General features: G+C 40.2%; 1 long non-coding RNA gene across 1 annotated transcript; it reads right to left on the bottom strand.

Annotated features, from left to right (window-relative positions):
* Window positions 1–564: 564 nt before the first annotated feature.
* Window positions 565–8,210, bottom strand: LOC309327549. Its single transcript, XR_014150560.1, has 3 exons — window positions 8,047–8,210; window positions 3,767–3,908; window positions 565–796 (listed from the first exon to the last, which is right to left on the bottom strand). It is a non-coding gene; the product is annotated as an uncharacterized lncRNA (long non-coding RNA).
* Window positions 8,211–9,351: the final 1,141 nt, after the last annotated feature.

Here is a 9,351-nt window from a genome sequence, read left to right as displayed (position 1 = left end):
AACCACCCTGAGATCTTTGAAGGACAGTGTATGAAGTATTATTATTATTATTCCATCATTTTTTTCTCATTCAACTGGATTATTTTTAAATGCAACAGCTAGTCTACTTCAGTGAGTCAAGGCAGATGCTGCAGCTACATCTCATCATGCACCAGTGGAATTTCAACTAAGATGAGGTGAAGTGCCACCCCACCTTCCATATACCCAGCCAGGTGTGGGGAACCCATGGCTCTTCTGATATCGCTGAACTACATCTGCCATCTTCCCTGGTGAATGGCCATGCTATCTGGGGCTGTTGGGAGTTGTGGTTCAGCAGCATCTGGAGAACCAAAGATTGCCTGCACCTGTACATGGCAAACAACTTAAAGAACAAATGAAATGAGACTTGGATGGATATTTTCAGCTAATGTCCCCATTTTCTCTGCCCAGGCCATCCCGTAGAAGTAGGCAACATGTTTGCAGGTGGGCATATGAGTGTTTCCACCACCACATTCATAAATACTTGAAAGCCACCAGAGAAATAGCAATAACTGAGCTGGAAACCAACATTTAAGATAACCTGTAGCAATTTGCCTTGACCTTTACTTCTTAGCTTTATAATTTGTCTCGGCTGAAATTTGAGTTGACTGAGGGTAGGTGGGGAAAGAAATGAAGTTAGGACAAAATTCACACTGTAGTGTGCTAAGTAATTTCACTGGGAAACAGGAGGGCACTCCAGAGAAATCGTAGCTTGTAGATCGTAGCAGGACCCAAATTTCACTACTAAGTGTTGGTAGCAGGAAAATATATCAGGCACCTAAAAAAAGAAAAACAGCTGAAATGTGTTAGTTGGGTTTCTACACGAAGGAATTGGACCAACCAGATTAGAATGCTGTACTGTTTCTTCATGGTTCTGCAGAAGGTTTTATTACAAATGCCCTTGTAGGTAAATAGGACAGGAAATGTTGTCAAGAACAGTTGTTCTTGACAGGTGTCACCAGCAGATGTATCTAAATTTGGCTTAATTCCATTTTTTTTAATGGTGATGAGCGGCCATGCTTAGATGCATTTTAGAATCATTATTAAGAATTGTATTCAACACAGTGCTCATGAGAAAATTATACTAGCGCAAGGATTTCTCCTTGTCTAATGGAAGGTTCTCCAACTTTCTGTTCCCCAGTGTGTTCTGGGTTTCCCCCAACACTCCAGAGAAGATTTGGGGATGGTGCGGTGTGTGTATGTATGTGTGAGGAAAGTGGGAGAAATTCCCTTGTACTAGCTCTATTGTGTGGTGGAACCAATGTTCCCAATGCCAGGAACACACACACTAGATCCCCACCTTAGAACTGGACAGAGAGCCTGGAGAGAAAGAGAGAGAGAGAGAATTTCTATAGGCCACAGCAACTCCCCCTCCCCATCCCTCGATTCTGCCCTGGTGTTGCACCAAGTACCCAGGTGAGCACAGGTAGGTGAAACAAACTTCATCCTGCTCACCCACCCAGGTCTCAGCAGTAGAGACCAGATCAGCCTTCTCATTCATAATCAGATCATGGATGGGGGCATTATTGCTCCTAGCCCAGGAGGAGTTTTTTACAAGCAGCCCTAGTGAAGAAACTGTGAAATAGATACTGGATGCCGAAGTCAGTGAGCTTTTTTTTTAAAAAAAAAAATCTTTCCTAAGCTCTTTATTTTATCTAGGCTCTGTGAGGCAACTCACCTAGGTCCTTTCATTCCGTTTGCAGTTGAAGAGAGAGCTCACAAATAAAGTACAAAGATAATTATATGCCAAGTACCTCCAGGACTTACCCTTTGCCCTCCCTGTTGTGAGGCAGGCATTGCAGAGCTCCTAGCATATGCAATGGCTTACAATAATCACCATCCTTTGAGGATTTTGCAGACCATCATTAAATTTTGAGATGCACTGAAGTGGGCATTTGTATCATGATATGTATAACACATGCACTTGCACATAGACCTTACCTAAAATAGTCTCATAAACCCTTGCATTAGGACCCTTTCTACAGCCTCTCAGATACATGCCATTGGCACAAGGCCCAGACTCTATTTATTTTCTCATAAATTGGCCTGGCCATTAATGAGAACTCATATTTTCATGTATACCCTACACAGCATCTTGGCAATATTTAAAAATGAATGCAGCAGTGCAACTCAGACTAATGGTGGCACTGTTTTTTCATACCTGCACTATATTATATCAGTATATTAATTTAATTTTGCATCCCCTCAGCCTTTCGCAGGAATCTCAGAAGAGCGGTCAGTCTTACGGAAAATTAGATTCATCAGTTTGGAGTGACTATGCGATGATAATGACATGCTATTTTGACATGCCTTATAAAGAGAATTATTCTGAGTGTCCTAAAAAATGTTAACCTTATCAAACAAATATAAACCATTTCCCTGTTTTCTTGTATCATGCTATGAAATACTGATCGAACACTTATTCTACTATGGCATGTCAAGCAAAAACATATTTAGTTAGAAGCAAACTGAAAGTGTGTAGAGTACAGTACGTTTCCGAGCACAATTCAAAGTGCTGGTGTTGACCTTTAAAGCCCTAAACGGCCTCGGCCCAGTATACCTGAAGGAGCGTCTCCACCCCCATCGTTCTGCCCGGACGCTGAGGTCCAGCGCCGAGGGCCTTCTGGCGGTTCCCTCATTACGAGAAGCAAAGCTACAGGGAACCAGGCAGAGGGCCTTCTCGGTAGTGGCACCCGCCTTGTGGAACGCCCTCCCATCAGATGTCAAAGCGATAAATAACTACCTGACATTCAGAAGACATCTTAAGGCAGCCCTGTTCAGGGAAGTTTTTAATCTGTGATATTTTAGTGTATTTCTGGTTTTTATGGAAGCCGCCCAGAGTGGCTGGGGAAACCCAGCCAGATGGGCGGGGTACAAATAATAAATTATTATTATTATTATTATTATTACAAAAATTATTTACTCCAGGATAGGGATGGGGAAATCTGTCAATTTCAGTTTCTGTCAGTTTCTCATTTTTCTAATATTAAGTTCAGTTTTCCACATTCCCACATCACTTTGCCAATTCTTTTTCTTCTTTTAAAGTCCTTGTGGAAGTTCACCAGCATTTTTGTGTGAATATTCTAATTCTAAAATACACATTTTTGTATGCAGTGTTGTCCAATGCACACATTGTGCAAAGCAATTTCCCATAACGTAAGGTATTTTTGTATGTTACAGTGGTACCTTGGGTTAAGAACTTAATTTGTTCTGGAGGTCCGTTCTTAACCTGAAACTGTTCTTACCACTGTGCCACTTTAGCTAATGGGGCCTCCTGCTGCTGCCGCGCCACCCCCCCCCCGCAATTTCTGTTCTCATCCTGAAGCAAAGTTCTTAACCCGAGGTACTATTTCTAGGTCAGCGGAGTCTGTAACCTGAAGCGTCTGTAACCTGTAGCGTCTGTGACCCAAGGTACTACTGTATTTGCACAAATATGTGTATTTTAACACACAGTTTGTCACGTATATGCATTTTTGTACACACTACTTAGTTGCGGAAGTGGTTGAAAAATTCAGAGAAGTGAAAATTTCGAAGGATGCCTTTTTCAGTCTGTGTATTATTTCGGGAACTGCAAACTAGGTAGCTTTGCCTTTAATTTGAGTGGTGCAGCTCTGTCATGCTGTCCATTGCTGCTTGCAAGAGGAAAGTTTGTCTCCTAACATCAGGTAAATATCAGGTTTTATATAGTTAACCTTGACTTCTGTAATTGCCAATTATTTCCTGGGAGGGCTACTCCTTTAACACCTACCTGACAGAAATTTAACAAGGCTTTTCATATCATTTTCATGCTGAAATGAACTTCATCTTCTCCGTTTCTTCCTGCCTGTCATTAAAGGCACAGGCATCATGCAAGCAAGGGGAAGCCCAATTCAGCTTTGAAAGGCGTCATGCTAGGAAGAAAGTAAAACATGTGAAACATTTATAACCCTACATAAGGATTAACAACAACAAAAATCTTTCTGCCATTTAATCAAGTATCAAAGATGAACAATTTGTTCAGCACTGTGGACCATATCAGAGACATAGCATGAGCCAGAAAACTGCAACAAAGCAGGGGTATTATTTATTTGTTTGTTTGTTTATTAGTTATTTAAACATTTATATACCGCTGTATCATAAAAATATACCACAGCAGTTTACAACAATAAAACCAGACAACTTTAGTTGCCTACATCTGATGTGGTTTACCTGTCTTTTTCAAGAACATTAGGGATCCTGAAAATATATTACAATGGTTTTTATATTTTCTAAGATTGGTGGGTTGATTTGAATTATGCCCTTGGGTCCCTAGTTGTAGATTTTGTATCTACAAAATAGTAGATTATAGTAGAAAAGACTGCTGAAGTGGTTAAACCACTATCTGTTAAGTTAATGGCAATCGCCAGGCCTGCAAACACCCTCCATTTACATGTCTAAAGAGCTGGCAAATAACAGGTGTGTTGCCATAGCGACAAGTGGCCTGGAAGCAACCCCATATATCCTAAAAACACTACATTTTCCACTGAACTTCACTCTAAGGAAACTGAACCCTGGGTAAATTCAGGAACCCCTCAAGTCTCTCATCATTCCAAGTGTGTGCAACAATAGTCATTATTCAGAAACATTACTCTTTGCAAACTTGAATCTCAATCAATATGTGTGCAATCATATTTTCAACGATAGCTTTGCAAACATGTGGACTAGAAGCAACACCTTTTTATTTGAAAGCTCTAATTCTTGGCATGGGAAAATGGGCCTTGGGAGCCACAACATGTAGCTTTCTTTGGGCATTAAAAAAATAAATGTGTAGGCTTAGTGTTTGGGTATGGGGATATGCATGTAAGCCCTGCCCCCAACGTACAGACACACATGTTCCAGAGCCTCTATGAAGGCCTGAAGAGGTGCTCTAACCAGCTGAATATGGCAACAATCTTCCCTCGGATCTGAAACTCTGCACGAGGGGAAGGGCCATTTCTCAGTGGCAGAGCATCTGTTTTGCTTGCAGAAGGTCGAAAGTTGAATCCTCAGCATCTCCAGGTGTAGGGCTGTTGAAGTGTAGACAGTACTGAGCAAGATGGACCAATGGTATAAGGCAGCTTCCTTTGTTCCTTTTTTCCCTAATCAGAGCTCCAGTTTGAAATGAGGATTCTAACCCCATCCATCTGAACATGGTTAGACTTTCCCAACACCCTGAAGAAGAGCAGGTAGGGTGGAAGACACTGGGATGTCCTTCATTGACACACACCTCTCAGACTGCCCCCCCCCACTCAGTTTAAGCCCTCACACATACTGTTAAATGCATGAGGAGAGATTATGCATTATCATTAGAAAAAATAAGCTCTAGCTAGTTGAATATAGTAAGCCTATAAACTGGTGAGAATTTCACTCAAATTAATGAATGGAATCTGAGCTGACAGATATTTGAAAACCGGAATTTGCCGTAGCCGTAATCTTTCCTGAATCCAATATTGTGCATGAATTGTAAACTTTGTAATGCCTTTCAGAAGAAAAGGTAGAAAAAATGACCGGACAGTAATATATGTAGAAAAAGTTCCTCTTTGCAAAACAGAATCTGACTTTTCTTCACTGGAGGCTACGTTTCCAAATGTATCATGGATGCCCAAATGAGAATAACACAGAAAATAAATAACAATAATATTGTGTGTGCAGCTTCTGAATTTGTCAAAACCAGTCTAGTCTTGAACACAACTATAGGTAAACCTTCCCTTTATGTTCTGGTTCAATTTTCATATGTCTTCCTAAAATAGGGTTAGATTAAAAATGCATTGAGATTCATTTTTTACAATAATGACTGTGGGAAATGTAAATAAAACGTAGAAGGAAATAATTCTGAAAATCATAAGTTGGTATACAATTGTGGAGAAAAACACTATATATGTTAATGTTTATTCCTATCTATGTGAGCTGTATCCTGAGGAAATGTTCAGATAGTATCACTGATGCCTGCATTTTTGCCTGTCTCCTATAACAAAGGTTACAGATCAACCTGGAAATGCAACAATACTTAGAGAGTTTGATGTTTGGTTTCACAATTCCTAATCAACAAACAAATTCATCTGCCAATTTACAGATTCCTCCAAGCTTACCAAGCACAAAGAGTGTCCCATTTGAAACCAAGTGCCTGCTTCAAGTTCTAATAAGAATATATATGAAGTCTATCAATAGCTTCAGTTACAGAAGGGCCATAGCTCAACAGTAGAACTTCCACTTTGCATCCAGGAGGTTCCAGGTTCAAACCCCAACATTTCTGCGAATTCCCCCTGCCTGAACCCCGGTTGAGCTGCTGCCATGTACTGTTGACAATACTAAGCTAGATGAACCAATGGCCAAAGCAGCTTCCTATGTTCCCATGTTTTGTACAATATAAACAAATTTATGGCCCACCTTTCTTTGCGAGAATCAAAAGTGGAGAAAAGGAGTTGCGCTCATCTGGCTGGCGCCTGGGAGAAGAGGATACTGGACCAGATGGGCCTTTGGTCTGATCAAGTAGAACTCTTCTTATGTCTTCAAGAAGTGGTCAGAGTATTAATGATTATAAAAATTGGATATATTATTAGATGATGGTCTATAAAAATAATAGCTGGTGGGGCTTATCTTCCTCAGATTTTCATTTTTAGGGGGCAAGTAAGCTATTGTGAGCCTGTCATAATAAATCTGACTTTCTGCGGTGGATAGGTGCAGAAGGGAAAGATCTATAACTGGGAGACTGTCCCAGTCCAGACATTGTGATGTTCCCAAAGTAGAAGCATTGGTCCATTTTCTCCTTTACGATTCCACATCCCTTAAATTGTTGCTGAACCAAGGGCTGCAGGAAAATATAGCACATGAATGTAGCTTTCAGTCTTCCATTTATTTCTGACATATTTCTAATTATGTCTAACAACTCCAGAAAGTTGTCACCCATTTACACCTTCGCCTTTATGATTTCTTTCCTGACAAGCCTGAACTATTCAGTTACCAATCTCTTTACTGATTGTCCTTTATTTCCACAGCCTGTGTGATTTCACTTTTGATTTTCAGATGGGTAGATAGTTACTCACTAACATATGAAAGAAGATGCTGTTGGGATATTCTATCATGGCAATAAAGGGGGTAGTTTGGAACAGAGAAGTGATGGGAAGACTAAGGTTCCGCTCAACTTCACCTAAATCTTTTCTGTCTTTGGGATTTCATTACATAGAAATACCATCCATGCTTGGTAGTTAGGAAAGGAACCCAAGTCTCCCTATTCACTGCTGTCTCTTGAATGGGTATAGGTATTGATTAGTAACATTAATGAAATGAAGATTCTGCTCCTTATAAATTGTTACGGATTAATTGGCTATTTATTTTTTTGGTTTATAAAATCTGTTTCTGCCTTACATCAGAGGCAAACTTATATAACCATGAGGTAGGTGATTCTCAGGCAATTTTAGTATCTTAGGATGAAAACCGGTTGCCTTGCAAGAGAGAAATGCTCTGTACATAGTTGTCATTTGCAATTTTTGTTCTAGTCTTTTGTCTGACAACTTGGAAGATTACAGGTTTTTCTTTCTCTTGTAAGACTACAACCTCCAGCAGCATGTCTAGTTCTTTTAAATATACACAGTCACAGCGGATGGGGGGAAAATAGGAGATAGGTAAACTCTGAAATTTTATGGACCTAAACAGATGTCTGTAGGAAACCTGCCAACAGGACCCACACATAAGGGGACTCTTTGCTCCTGCAGTTTCCAGCAGCTGGTATTCAGAAGTATTACTGCTTCCAGACATGGAGGCAGAGCACAGCCACAATGTCTAGTAGCCATGGACGGCCTTTTCCTCCATGTATTTGCCTAGACCTCTTGCAAAGCCATCACTGCCTCCTGTGCATTGTGTGAAGAAGTACTGACTTTTATGTATCCCGTCTCTTCCAACATTCAGCTTCACTGGATGTCTACAAGGGATTTCTACAAGTTCTAGTGAGAGAGGGAGGAAAATATTTCTCTGTCCACTTTCTCCATTCCATATATAATTTTAAAAACTTCTGTCATGTCACCTCCTACTCACCTTTTTCCTCTATAAAAATTCCCAGATACTGCAACCTTTCCTCATAGGGCGGTTTTTCCATCTCCTTGATCATTTTGGTTGCCCTTTCCTGAATCTTTTCAAACTCTACAATACCCCTTTTGAGGTGAGGGGACCAGAGATGTACATGGTATTCCAAATGTGGTCTTACCATTGATTTCTATAATGCAATTGTGATGTCAGCAGTTGCAATTCCTTTCCTCATGACCCCTTAGCATGGAATTTGCCTTTTTCAAAGCTGCTGAGCATAGGGTTGCCATCTGCATTCACCTGTCTATTGTCTCATTCCTGGTCTGCATTCACCTGTCTATTGTCTCATTCCTGGTCAGCTACCACCATTTCAAGGCCCCATTAGCACATATGCAAAAATAAGATTTTATTTTGCACCCACACGTATCACTTTAAAGTGGTTTACATTGAATTGTATTTGCCATTCTACCGCCCATTCACTCTGGAGTTATTCTCAATCTATTTTGTAAGATAAATATATAATAATAACCAATCTTTAGAAAATTAATCAAGTTTCAAAATATGGATGTGCTCGTGCTATTGTTTCTTTTGTTCAGTATCCTGGATCATGGCCAATTAGACTTAATGTAATAAACCCTATTGTGTTACATAGGCCTTTCTGATATAACTGAGGTCTGGAATGGTAGATGAAAAATCAAGACTGCAGATCAGAGGGCAGCAAGAAGAAGCAGTGCCCTTTCAAGCTACAATTCATAAAAAATACATCCCCTCCATTCGAATTTACTCCCAACTCTGCTGCATCAATAAAGGATATCTTTCCAAGTTCACATCTGTACAAAACTTTATCACCAAAGTGCTCGGTCAAAGAAGTTGTGTTGGGGTTTGTTGTCATTTATATTGCACACAGACTACTCCAAGAGCTAATTACTTTAAAGAGTGCATATTTATGCTCCAGATGTGAAATATTTAATGAAGTGAAATTTACAGCCAGCCGGGAACCAAGGTGTTATAAAAAATTTGCCATACAATAAGGAACGCGTGGAAAGATGTCAAGCTTTGTTTTCCAATTTACTGCTGTCAGCTTGTATGGAGCAGACCAACAGCCCTCCAGCTGCCTTTCTAAAATTAATGTTAGTTTAAGGAAGATCAATGATTCCTCTGCCACCAGCATTATCTTTTTGGTGTTCTTTGCAGCTTGCTGGTTTATTTGTCATAGGCAAAAGAGAATCCTGCATTTGAGTCTTCTAGGTGCATAAATAAACCACAGCACCAGCGAGAATGCTGGACCGGGAATTGCTTTAAAAGTGCTGGGTCTTT

This window comes from Podarcis erhardii (assembly GCF_964252035.2).
Source record: "Podarcis erhardii genome assembly, chromosome: 1".
NCBI classification, from domain to species: Eukaryota; Metazoa; Chordata; class Lepidosauria; order Squamata; family Lacertidae; genus Podarcis; species Podarcis erhardii.
The sequence above is the reverse complement of the archived record's forward strand: the minus strand, read 5'-3'. Positions and strand labels throughout refer to the sequence as shown.